Here is a 12,925-nt window from a genome sequence, read left to right as displayed (position 1 = left end):
AGAGAGAGAGGAGGGGGGAGGGGAAGAGGGAGGAGGATGGAGAGGAGGAAGGAAGAAAATTTAAAAAGGAAAACCCAATACATTATCTCCTGGTCCAAGGGGCTGCTGGTGCTCCAGTCTATAAGCCACTTGAAGCCGCCTGGAAATGCCACAGGACTGAGTCACCTGGCACACAGAGCTGAACGAGGCTGGGAACGTTAGTTGGGCATGCTGCCAAGCCTCGTAGAACTGGGGTTCTGCAACAAAAGGCAGTGGCAGCCTGTATGCACTCCCGTGGTACAGACTTGATTCTGTCCTCAGGACCTGCAGCAACCAAGGCTCCACTTTGGTTGTGTACCTGTGGGGACTTGGAGAAGTCAGATTAGCTCTTTCTAGAACAACACTGAGACAAGGGAAAAAGTAAAAGTCCACACTGAAGAGATGAGAACTGCACCGTTAACCAGGTTGCAGGAAATGGTAAGGTGATTAGGGAATGTAAGCCATTAGGCACAGTGAACCACACATCGTAACAAGCACCCTAAGAATGCATCTGGATGTGGCGATAAACATGCCAAAATACGGTGGACTCTGCTAACAGCCAGGTATTTGTGGGTGCTCTGAGGGGAGCCACCTTACATGACTTCTGATGGAATGAGTGGATTCGGATGAAGTTCTGTTGTGTGGGAACAAGAGCAGGACAGGCCACGGTGGGAGAGAAGGCAGCTCAAGAGACAGGTGGGCAGGGCATAGCCCTGAGAGACTGAGAGAATTGCTGGAAAGTTGAAGCATGGCCTGTGTGAGGTGTGGAGGGGTCAGATATAAACCTGGGGGTTAAGCTCAGACTCACAAACAGTGCGAGATTGCTTAATTATTGGGGGGGCAAATAGATCAAGATCTACCTGAGTATCCCTGGCTGACCTGGAACTCACTATGTGGACCAGGCTGACCTGGAACTTGGAGATTTGCTTGCCTCTGCCTCCCAAGTACAAAAATTAAAGGTGTGCACCAGCACCCCTGGCAAGAATTGCTTGTTTGTGAGACAGGGTTCTGGTGTGTAGCCAGGGCTAGGCTAAACTCAAAGTAGTCTTTCTGCCTCAGCTCCTAAATGCTGGGATTATAGGCGAACGCTGATGTGTTAGTTTCCTACTGTGGAAAACAGTGGGGTCAAGGCAACTTGCACAAGAGTGCATTTGGGGCTTAAGGCTCCAGAGGGTTGGAGTCCACGTTGGTGGGGCAGAAGTAGCAGATGGCAGGAGTCCAGAGGCGCATCTAAGGACGTAGATCTTGAACTGCAAGCTGGACACAGGACACAAGAGGACTGGCGTGAATTGTTTGAAACCTTCAACACACCACCTATATCCTCTCCAAACAGCCACCAACTGGGGCCCAAGTACTCAAATAGCTAAGACTTACAGGGGACGCCTCACCCAAGCCACCACAGCCACCATGTCTGGTTCACTTTGGTTGTAGTGATCATGAGTGGATCCAAAGGAGATAGTTTGGGAGGCTAGAGAGCTGGCTCAGTGGTGAGCAGAGAACTGGTTGTGCTTCCAGAGGACCCAGGTTCAAATCCCAGTACACACTCAGCTGCTCACATCTAATCACCTGTAACTCCAGTCCCAACACGGACACAAATGGTGCACAGGCATACACGCAGACAAAACACTCACACCCATACAACAAAATAATAAATTAGAAAGTAAATTTAAAAATATTTTTTAAAATAAAAAATTTAGGGCTTCTAGAGTGGCTCAGTAGTTAAGAACACTAATTGCTCTTCCAGAAGACCTGGGTACAATGCCTAGGACCCACATGGCAGCTCACAACTCTGTAGGTTCTAGGGGTCTGACAACCCCACACAGACATAAACAAAACACAAATGCACATATAAAATCTAAATAGATAGGGGCTGGAGAGATGGCTCAGAGGTTAAGAGCATTGCCTGCTCTTCCAAAGGTCCTGAGTTCAATTCCCAGTAACCACATGGTGGCTCACAACCATCTGTAATGGGGTCTGGTGCCCTCTTCTGGCCTGCAGGCATACACACAGACAGAGTATTGTATACATAATAAATAAATAAACATTTAAAAAAAATAAAAAAATCTAAATAGATAAGTTTTTGAAAAAAATAATAAAAATAAATTTTTAAAAAGAAAGCATGTTTTGGCTGGAGAGATGACTCTGGGTAAAGGCATCTACAGTCAAGTCTGGTGACCCATGTTGGAGCCCTAGGACTAACATATAGAAGGAGAGAACCACCTCCCAGAAGTTGTCATGTAACCGCCATGTGCGCGTGCGCACTGTGGCACACGTCCCCAACAAACAAACAAATAAATAAATGTAATTTTTCTAATTATAATTTTTTTCTTTTGATTTTTTTTTCAAGACAGGGTTTCTTTGTAGCTTTGGAGCCTCTCCTGGAACTTGCTCTCATAGACCAGGCTGGCCTCAAACTCACAGAGATCCTCCTGTCTCTGCCTCCCGAGTGCTGGGATTAAAGGCATGCGCCACCACCACGCAGCTAAAAATATAATTTCTTTATTGATTCCTGGGGATTTCACCCCAATTTGGATGCATCTTAATTCTGCTCACTTTCCAGTACCTCTATATCGTCCTCTCAGCTCCTCAGTGCCCCCTCAAGAGAAAATTAAAAAAAAAATTCAAACCAAACCACAGCAAAGCAAGCAAGCAAGCAAACAAACAAAAAGGAAAACAAAGCAACCCAAAACTTTGAGGTTGGTCAGAGTGAAAAGATAATGGTGGTGACAGTTCTAGATCTCAACCTTCCTAACGCTGGGACCCTTTAACACAGCCCCTCATGTTGTAGTCACCTCCAACCATAAAACTATTTTCGTCGCCACTTCATAACTGTAATTTTGCTGGCTGTGAATTGTAATGTAAACATCTATGTCTTCTAATGGTCTTATGCAACCCTGTGAAAGGGTCAGATGACCCCCAAAGGAATCTTGACCCACAGGTTAAGAACCGTTGGTCTGGAGGATGTAGTAAAGGCCTCAGGAGGGAGGAGATTTTAATCTTGTAGACAAGATGCAATTATTGGGGAATTTCCAGTGAGAACATTGATACAATCAGATGAGGGGGGCTAAGCAGTTATTGAAATGACCTGCGAGGATGAAGAGGTGCAGATCTGCAATCCCATCTCTACTCCAAGGGAGGTAAAGGCAGGGGAATCATGAGTTCAGGGTCATCCCTGGCTAGTGAGAAGGAAGCCAGCCTCAACTACATGAGACCCCCCCCCACACACACACACCCTCACATGTCTTCAATGGAAATGAGATCCTAATAAAATGTGTTTCATTCAGTAAGCTAATGGGTGAGAAGAAGGAGGTGAGTTTTGTCTATAAAGGAAAAAGGTGTTCTGAAACAGCAGAAAGAAAGGCTGTGAGAGAAGGGATAGGGCAGAAGTAGCTGCAGGGCAATCATAGCGTTGGGAGCCAGGATGTCACAACACTCACTAATTTTGAGAGGTCAGTCCTGTGATGAGACCCTTGAAGTCGGGCAAGATGATGTTGGCTGCTGGTATCCTAACAGATGGCACCTGGAGGAGCCCAGATGCAGATTCAACCAGATGCAGTCCACAACCTGGGTGCACCAGCGTATCTTCAAATTCATGTACTCACTCAACTGAGCACTCAGTGAAAGTCCACCCTGGCTAGAAACACACCACTTGTGGGTTTATCAACCATCTCAGGCCCGTTTCTAATGGCCTGTTTTTGTTTAAACATTACAGAAATACAGCTGAAACCAAACATGCAACCTTCAGAACACCATCACAGAGAATTCTGCCAGACAGCCCAGAAATCCTTCATGTGTTGCTGAATTTCTTCAATGTTACAGTAGCGTGACTTGTATACTAATTGCTTCCCAAATGTTTTCTGTTTGTGTTGCAAGTGAACCTCTCAAAAATACAATGTTGTCTTTTACAAATAACTATCTTCCTCTACTTATTTGGGATTAATTAGAATTCACAGTGGAATCTGCCTTTTTATGTTTTAAAAATATTCATTTATAATGTGTGTATACCTGTGTGAGTTTATTTGTACAAACTGTGTGTGAGTCCCAGGAGGCTGGAAGAGGGCACCAAATCCCCTGAGACTGGAGTTAAGGCATTCTGAGCCACCATGTGGGTTCTGGGAACACCTTGCATCCTCAGTGAGTGCTCTGAATGCTGAGCCATCTCTCTAGGCCTGGTTTATGTGGTTCTGTTGGTTTTCATTAGGTAGCACTATGTTATTCTACTGTGCCTGGAGGTATCTGTGCAGATCAGGTATAAGTGAATTGGCCAGTGATCTTTCTGCCTCTGTGCTGTGGGAGCTCCTTCAGCTCCTTCAGCCAATAGCCTTTAAGATACCAGCCCACTTGGGCATGGTCTCTTATACTATCAATTCAACTGTAAAGTGTGTGTTTGCTCTCTTGTTTTCTATTCTCACATCTGGATGGTAGATTTAGTTCCTGTTCCCCATTCGTGCACAGGACTGTGATTTAGGGCAGTGATCTGTGAGTCTCCCTTAAATAAATAACCCTTCATTATAGGTAAATCTGAACAAGTGTGGGATTATTTTGTAACTTCCGTCATCATCTGGCACCTGAACATGGGGACCAGTCCACACTTTTGGGATTGATTCACCAGCTGTATGGTGCATTGGGCACTGACTCTCCCATCAGCATCTCTAGCTGGCCCTTAGATGCAGCAGGCTGCTGCTCAGTGCTCCCTGGCTCATGATCCACAGGCTGCCTCTCTGCATTACACACCAGCCCACATGCTGCCTGCACAGCAATCCTCATGGTACACACAGTCCGCAACTCACACTTATGGAAAACTTTGGGTTTTCTCTTTATCCTGGGCCCCAACTCTCAGAATCATTTGATGGCCTAAATAACTGCTCTTAAATTGTTAAACAAAACATTTTTCCAGTACCCAAGTAACATGTGCTGTTTCCTGCTAGCTTCTTGGCCACATGGCTGTAACTGTGACACCTGCTAGCCAAAAAGATTATTATACCAGCAGGGCTGTGGTGGCGCACGCCTTTAATCCCAGCACTTGGGAGGCAGAGGCAGGTGGATCTCTGTGAGTTTGAGACCAGCCTGGTCTACAAGAGCTAGTTCCAGGACAGGCTCCAAAGCCACAGAGAAACCCTGTCTCGAAAAACAAAACAAAACAAAACAAAAAGATTATTATACCTAATCCAATTCATTTGAATTGCTTTACGACAGGTAAGATCTGAAAAACTACAAAAAATGACTGATAACATCCAGGAGTTCAATAATTATTTTGCTTATATTATGGAAGGTATTCTACAAGGCTTTTCCTTCTACATCCCTTTATTTGATTCTAGGAATTAGTTTTGTTTTTAATATTATCTCATTAAAATGGCTCAATACTATGGAGAGCGATAGCATCAATTTAACCAAATTATCTGAAAGAATTTGTGCTGTTGAATTTAACTATTGGAATCTGTTGAAAAGTTATGATAGATTAATGGATAAGATCTTTTTTTTTTTTTGGTTTTTCAAGACAGGGTTTCTCTGTGGTTTTGGAGCCTGTCCTGGAACTAGCTCTTGTAGACCAGGCTGGTCTCGAACTCACAGAGATCCGCCTGCCTCTGCCTCCCAAGTGCTGGGATTAAAGGCGTGCGCCACCACCGCCCGGCCCTGGATAAGATATCTTTCCAGGAAGGTAATATGTATACAATCAAAATTATGCCAAAGGATGAGATGTTATCTTTTCTGGACAAGTTTTATACCTTGGAATCCTCAATGAAGGCATTAGAATAGAACACTGGACAGGAGATTCAGACTTTTAAAAAGGCAGCAGTGAAAAGACTGAGGAATTTATTGAAATTGATGAGTAGGGACAGAAGGTACAAGGACAGGATTTAGCCTCATCAGTACATGCCAGACCCTGGGATGACTTACAGAGTTTCAACTGCATATCCAGTAATTTCCTCAGAAAGACCATCTGGCACAAAGTACCCTAAGGTAGTCAAGAATATGCATGGGAACCAATACGTATGAATGATCTAAAAGAAATAAAACTAGGAAGAGTTTCTTATGGGCTACATTCACCATTTCTCAGGGAAATTGTGAAAATGGTGAAAGCACTAAGGCAACCCCGCACGATTGTTTTCAATAAATCTCAGTGGTCCTAGAAGATGAACCTGAGCTGCTTGGAAGTGTTATTGGAGAGAAGACGCAAAAATTGTAGAACAACAGGGAAAAGCAAAAGGATTTGAGACTTCCCAAGATCAAATTCTTGGCAACGGTTATTATCTGATCCTCATGAACAGGCTCTCTATGATGAAGGCACCTTGTCCTTAAGTAGCACAGCAGCTTTAAATGATTGGGACAGGATTCAGGAACTAGGAAAGACTACTGAATCATAAATCAGGGTTAAACAGGGCCAAAGAGAACCCTTTAGTGACTTCTTACAAAGATTGACTAAGACTATACAAATAGGAATGACAGACCCTGAAGCTAGGCATATACTTATTGAATCTTTGACTTTTGAAAATGCCAACTTAGAATGTAAGAAGATACTTGGGCCTTTAAAGGTCAGATCAGCACCATAGATGAAAGCATCTTGAATACAATGAATGTTGAAACATTTGACTATAGTACTGAGGCATGGGTAGGAGAAGCGATTTCCAGTGGTATAATGAGACACCAAAATGCCGAATGCTTTAATTGTGGTAGAACAGGACATCTTAGAAGGGACTTTAGACAAGGGATTCCTAGGAAAAATGTCTCCTATAGGTATGACAAGATTGGAGGACTCAGCCTTCTGGTGTATGTAGGAGGTGTGGCAAAAGCCGATGTTGGACTAATGAATGTAGGTCGACAAGAAACAGACAAAACAACCTGATACCATTGGAAAACTCCTTGGGGGGGCCTCTCGCAGGCCCCCATGTCAAAAAGGTTTAGTTATTCCAAGTCACTGTGGAGAACATGTCTCACCAGGAAAATTAAATAATCCAGTGCCTACTGTAAAAAACCATACTGTATAGCACAAACACTGAGAGAAACAATAAATGGTGCCGCCTGAAACTGAAAAGCTTTTGTAAAGCAAAGGATATGGTCAACAAGACAAAACGACAGCCTACAGAATGGGAAAAGATCTTTACGAACCCCATATCAGTCAGAGGTCTGATCTTCAATATATACAAAGAACTCAAGAAATGGGTCATCAAAAGAACAAATAATCTAATAAAAAATGGAGTACAGACCTAAACAAAGAACTCTCAACAGAGGAATCTAAAATGGCTGAAAGATAGTTAAGGAAATGTTCAACATCCTTAGTCTTAAGAGAAATGCAAATCAAAACAACTCTGAGATTCTATCTTACACCTGTAAGAATGGCCAAGATCAAAAACACTGATGACAACTTATGCTGGAGAGGTTGTGGAGTAAAGAGAACACTCCTGCATTGTTGGTGGGAGTGCAAGCTGGTACAGCCCCTTTTCTGAGGTGATTTCTCAGAAAATTAGGAAACAACCTTCCTCAAGACCCAGTAATACCACTTTTGGATATATATCCAAAGGATGCTAAAACATGCCACAAGGATATGTGCTCAACTACATAAATAGCAGCATTGTTTGTCATAGCCAGAACCTGGAAACAACCTAAATATCCCTCGACCAAAGAATGGTTAAGGAAAATGTGGTACATCTACACAACGGAGTATTACAAGCAGGAAAAAAAAATGAGTTTGAATTTTGCAGGCAAATGGATGTAGCTAGAAAACATTATTTTGAGTGAGGTAACTCAGACCCAGAAAGACAATTATCACATGTACTCACTCATAGGTGGTTTTTAAACATAAAGCAAAGAAAGCCAGTCTACAAACCACAATTCCAGAGAACTTAGGCAAAAATGCAGACACTAAGAGAGACTTACATAGATCTAATCTACATGGGAAGTAGAAAAAGACAAGATCTCCTGAGTAAATTGGGAGCATGGGGATCTTGTGGGAGGATTGAAAAGGGGAGGGGCAGGGAGAGGAGCAGAGAAAAATGTAGAGCTCAATAAATATCAATAAAATAAAACTTAAAAAATAAAAATAAAAAAGGGGAAATGTGGTTATGTTTCATTTGCATTTTAATAAATAAAGCTTGCCTGAAGAACAGAATGCAAAATAGCCATATAAATCAGTCACACAGGCCAGGCAGTGGTGGCACACACCTTTAATCCCAGGATTAGGGGAGACAGAGGCAGATGATCTCTGTGAGTTCAAGGCCACCCTTGGCTACACAAGATTGAATCTGTCTTAAAGAGAAACAGAGCTCACAGAAAGCTGATCCCAGCACTTAGGATCACATGCCTTTATTCCCAGCACTAGAGAGGTAAAGACAGGAGTGATATGGCTGGGCAGAGAGAGGAATACAAAGGGGAACTCATTGGAGTGTGGAATCTGAGGTTGGTGGAGAGCATTGCTGGATCACCCCTTTGTCTGAGCCTTGGTAGAGGTAAGATCTCTCTAGTGGCTTGATTGCTTTGCTTTTCTGATCTTCATCTTGAACTTCAATATCTGTTTCTGGGTTTTTAGTATTCATGCTACATTCCAGTGTCTGGCCTGACTCCCACACATACTCATGACAAATGTTACAATGAACACAAAACCACTTGGTGATTTGTTGGGATTTTTTCCTGTTTTTTGTTTTATTGTTTTTACTGTTTTCGTATTTTTAAGATAGTATTTTTCTGTGTAACAACAGCTGTCCTGAAACTCACTTTATAGACCAGGCTGGCCTTAAGTTCAAAGAGTTCCACCTGCCTCTGACTCAAGTGCTGGGATTAAAGGCATGTGCTTCCATGCCTGCTAAAACCGCACAACTTAATTTCCTCTTACCTAAGGCAGAATTAGGTGGTGAATGGTGACAGGTTTTCTAGATATTCTTAGGTTATCTTCTCTAAGATGTAGTACGAATCCAATTTGAGGATTTAGAAATAGGGTTTCTATTGTTGTGAAGAGACATCATGACCATGACAACTCTTTTTTTTTAAAGATTTATTTATTAATTATGTATACAACATCTGCCTGCATGTATCACTGCAGGCCAGAAGAAGGCACCAGATCTCATTACAGATGGTTGTGCGACACCATGTGGTTGCTGGGACTCAAACTCAGGACCTTTGGAAAAACAGTCAGTGCTCTTAACCTCTGAGCCATCCCTCAGCTTAACCATGGCAACTCTAATAACAGAAAACATTTAATTGGGGTGGCTTGCTTACAGTTCAGAGGTTCAGTCCATTATCATCATGGTGGGTGATGGTGACATGCAGGTAGACATGGTGCTGGAGAAGTAGCTGAGAGTCCTATATCTTATAGGCAACAGGAAGTGGTCTGAGACACTGGGTATAGCTTGAGCATATATGAGATCTCAAAGTCTACCTCCACAGTGACACCTTTCCTCCATGACCATACCTACTCCAATAAGGCCACATGTCCTAAAGTGCTACACCCTTTGGAGGCCATTTTCTTTCAAACCACTGCATTCCACTCTTTTGCTTCCTGGGGAATCAGCCTCTAGCAGCATAGGGTTCAAAGGGAAATCCACCAAGAGAGCACACTATGACTTTTTTATTTGAGAGGGTAAGGGGAAAGACACATACTTTCTTGATGGTTTCCTCCTTCATTCTGTAGTCTTCATTCTGTGTTCTATATTTTCTTTTCTTATCTCTTTCCAGAAATATCCCTTCTGTCTCTCTTGATATTCTCCTTCTAACTCTATCTTTATTCTTTCCCTTATAGCTTATATGCTTCAGCAAAATCTTTCAGAAAATATAATAATTACAATGTGGTTATATTCCAATTTTCAAGTGAATGATTATAATGAGTACAAGTAAAAAACAGCATGTTACCCATATCCCTTACATGATGAAACATTTTACATATTATAGGTGAAAAATAAATTATCCCAAGAACTCATATACATTCACACCCAAGAAATTTGTTACAGATTAACAGAATATAAATAAAGTAATATTCTCAGTCAATTCTTTTACTGACAGTCTGCATTTTGTGGTTACAAAGGACAACCGCTTTATTACTTATTTTGAAAGGAAATCTGAAAGGAATCACAAACCTAAACTTTTCTACATGAAAAAGTTAGTTCTACTTTAAATCTTTAGGGTGCATACCCACTCATTGATTTTTTTTATATCAGGAGATTGAGGGCAAAGGTGAGTGGGTGCAAGGAATTAATCATCTTTGACCACCAACCAATCCTAGCAAGGAAAGTACGTTAGGTAGTAATAATCGGGCGGCTTTGTATTTTTGACCCTAACCTAATAAATCTATAACTAAGCTATCTGTTCTTGTGAACTTCAAATTCTTTTCTAGGATTTTTCATCTCAATGCTATTATCAAAACATCTAATCTAACCTGAAATTATTCTAAGGCTTTGTCTTACTGTGATGCACACCAAACTTGAGTATGTATCTTTCAACATTAAGGTTAAAAGGATTTGAGCCAGTCTGGCTCCTGGGACTCAATGGTTTCCCTTCATCATTATCCTGAACTGTGATCTATGCAGCTCTTTAGTTGAAACTCATAGGCCCTAACTGTGTGGCATTTTCGTGTATATATTTTTAATCATCAAAGCTCTATTTAAACTAATATTATTATTATTATCAATTAGACAGTACAGTTTAAGAAGAAATCACCTTCATAATAATCCACAGGTAAAAATGTACAGTAAAATGGGATGTTTCCATGAGCTAAACATACATTACAGGCAGTGGGGATCTTCTGACACCCATTCACACTGTGCCTAATACTAGAGAAAGATGGCAGCAGGAACATGCAACAGCATAGCAGAAGCAAAAAAACACTCTGTGGTCTCATTGCCTTGCCTACCTATGATTCACCCACCAGGGGGATTTGCTTCCTGGTGGGCTGACACCAGAACTTAAATTGCCACCTGCTGCTCCTCTGGCCCCCCCAAACCCTGTACAATACCATAATGCAAAATGAATTTACTCCAACTCAAAAGTACCTATACTCTCGACAATGTTTAAGAGTCCAAAGTTCAAAGTTTCTTCTGAGATTCACAAAATCCCTTAACTGTAATCCCCTATAAAACCAAAATCAAAAAGCAGATCATATATTTCCAACACATAATGGCACAGAATATACATTGTCATTCCCAAAGTAGAGAAGGGAGCATAGTGAGGAAATACTGGCCCAAAGCAAGACCAAAAACCAGCTGAGCAAACTCCAAATTCTGCATCTCCTTGTCTGATGTCAAAATGCTCTTCAGTGCCGGGTGGTGGTGGTGCACACCTTTAATCCCAGCACTCGGGAGGCAGAGGCAGGCGGATCTCTGTGAGTTCGAGGCCATCCTGGGCAACAGAGTAAGTTCCAGGACAGGCTCCAAAGCTACAGAGAAACTCTGTCTCAAAAAAAAAAAAACCTTAAAAAACAAACAAATAAACAAACAAACAAAGACGGCTCTTCAGATCTCAAACATCATTTAGCTTCACACTTCTTTCTCTTGGGCTGGTTCCACTCCCTGTTAGCAGCTCTCCTCAGCAGGTGTTGCACAACTCTGGCATCTCCAATATCTTGGGGTCTCCAAGGTTAATACAGGCTTCAACTTCACAGCTTTATGCAGTGTCCTCTCTAGAACTACATTTAGGGATACCCCAGACACATGCCTGGTCTCAGTGGCTTTCCTTAGAGATGGAGGCTAATTCTATAACCCCTTTCTTCTCTCCTTAACTCCAGAACCATGTGGCCAAAGTTGCCAAGTTCTGCTGCTTATTGGGGCTGGAACATGACCCACTTGTTCAATCACATCTTTACCAACTTTCTGGTTTTGATGGTTTCCTTCACTGCCTAAGTTTGGCTGTTCTGGAACTTGTTGTGGAGAACAGGCTGGCCTCAAATTCAGAGATCCACTTCTGCCTTCTGAGTGCTGGAATTAAAGGCATGCACCATCACACCTGGTGCTAAGCTTTTAATCCCTTTTCACTAGTTGGAATATTAGGTGGTTGGGCTCTTACCCTGAGGTCTACTCTCCCTTTACTCCATTGTTTATCTCCTTGAATACAGGACCTAGTTCCATTACATTTTCTGGTGTGTAAATGGAGACAGTGTGTTGGCTCTCGGCCGCCCAGACCCAAATAATTACACCAAAACTATATTAATTACAACATTGTTCGGCCAATAGCTTAGGTGTATTCCTAGTTAGCTCTTACATCTTAACCTATTTTTATTAATCTGTGTATCACGAGGCTGTGGCCTACTGTAAGATTCTGGCATCCTTCTCTTTTGGCAGCTACATGGTATCTCCCTGATTCCACCTACTCTCTCTCTCTATCTCTTCCAGCCTGGCTATATTCTGCCCTGCCATAGGTCAAAGCAGTCTCTTTATTAAGCAATGGTAATAAAACATTCATAGCATATAGAGGGGAATTCCACATCACTTGTGCTCCCTTCCTCCTCAAATATTTTTATTCCTTTCTTTTCGTTATATATCATCATTAGAGTTAACACTATTATACTAGGCTTTTTTGAGGTTTCCTCTACTAAGGGAATTAATAAAAAAAAAAAAAACCTCTTCACTTTAGCCTCAGGCAAACTTCTTGAACAAGGGCAAAAAGCAGCCATATTCTTTCTTCCCCAAAATATCACAAGAATGATTTCTAGGTAACATACTAAATTTTCCTCTGAAACATTTCGAGTTTCAAATCAAGCTTAGCACTTCTGTCTTCCATGCTCCTACTGGTAAGGTCCATTAAGCAGTGTTTAAAGCATTCCACTGCATTCCAACCCAAATTCCCAAAGTCCAAATTCCTCTAAATAAAAGCATGGTTAGGCCTTTCACAGCAATACCCTAGTCTCTGGTACCAACTTCTGTCTTAGTTAGGGTATCTATTGCTCTGAAGAGACTCCATGACCACAGTAACTCTTATAAAGGAAAAT

The sequence above is a fragment of the Alexandromys fortis genome, unplaced genomic scaffold (genome assembly GCF_014885135.2).
Source record: "Alexandromys fortis isolate MF-2015 unplaced genomic scaffold, M_Fortis_MF-2015_v1.1 scaffold_59, whole genome shotgun sequence".
In the NCBI taxonomy this organism is placed as follows: domain Eukaryota; kingdom Metazoa; phylum Chordata; class Mammalia; order Rodentia; family Cricetidae; genus Alexandromys; species Alexandromys fortis.
This window is presented reverse-complemented; position numbering follows the sequence as displayed.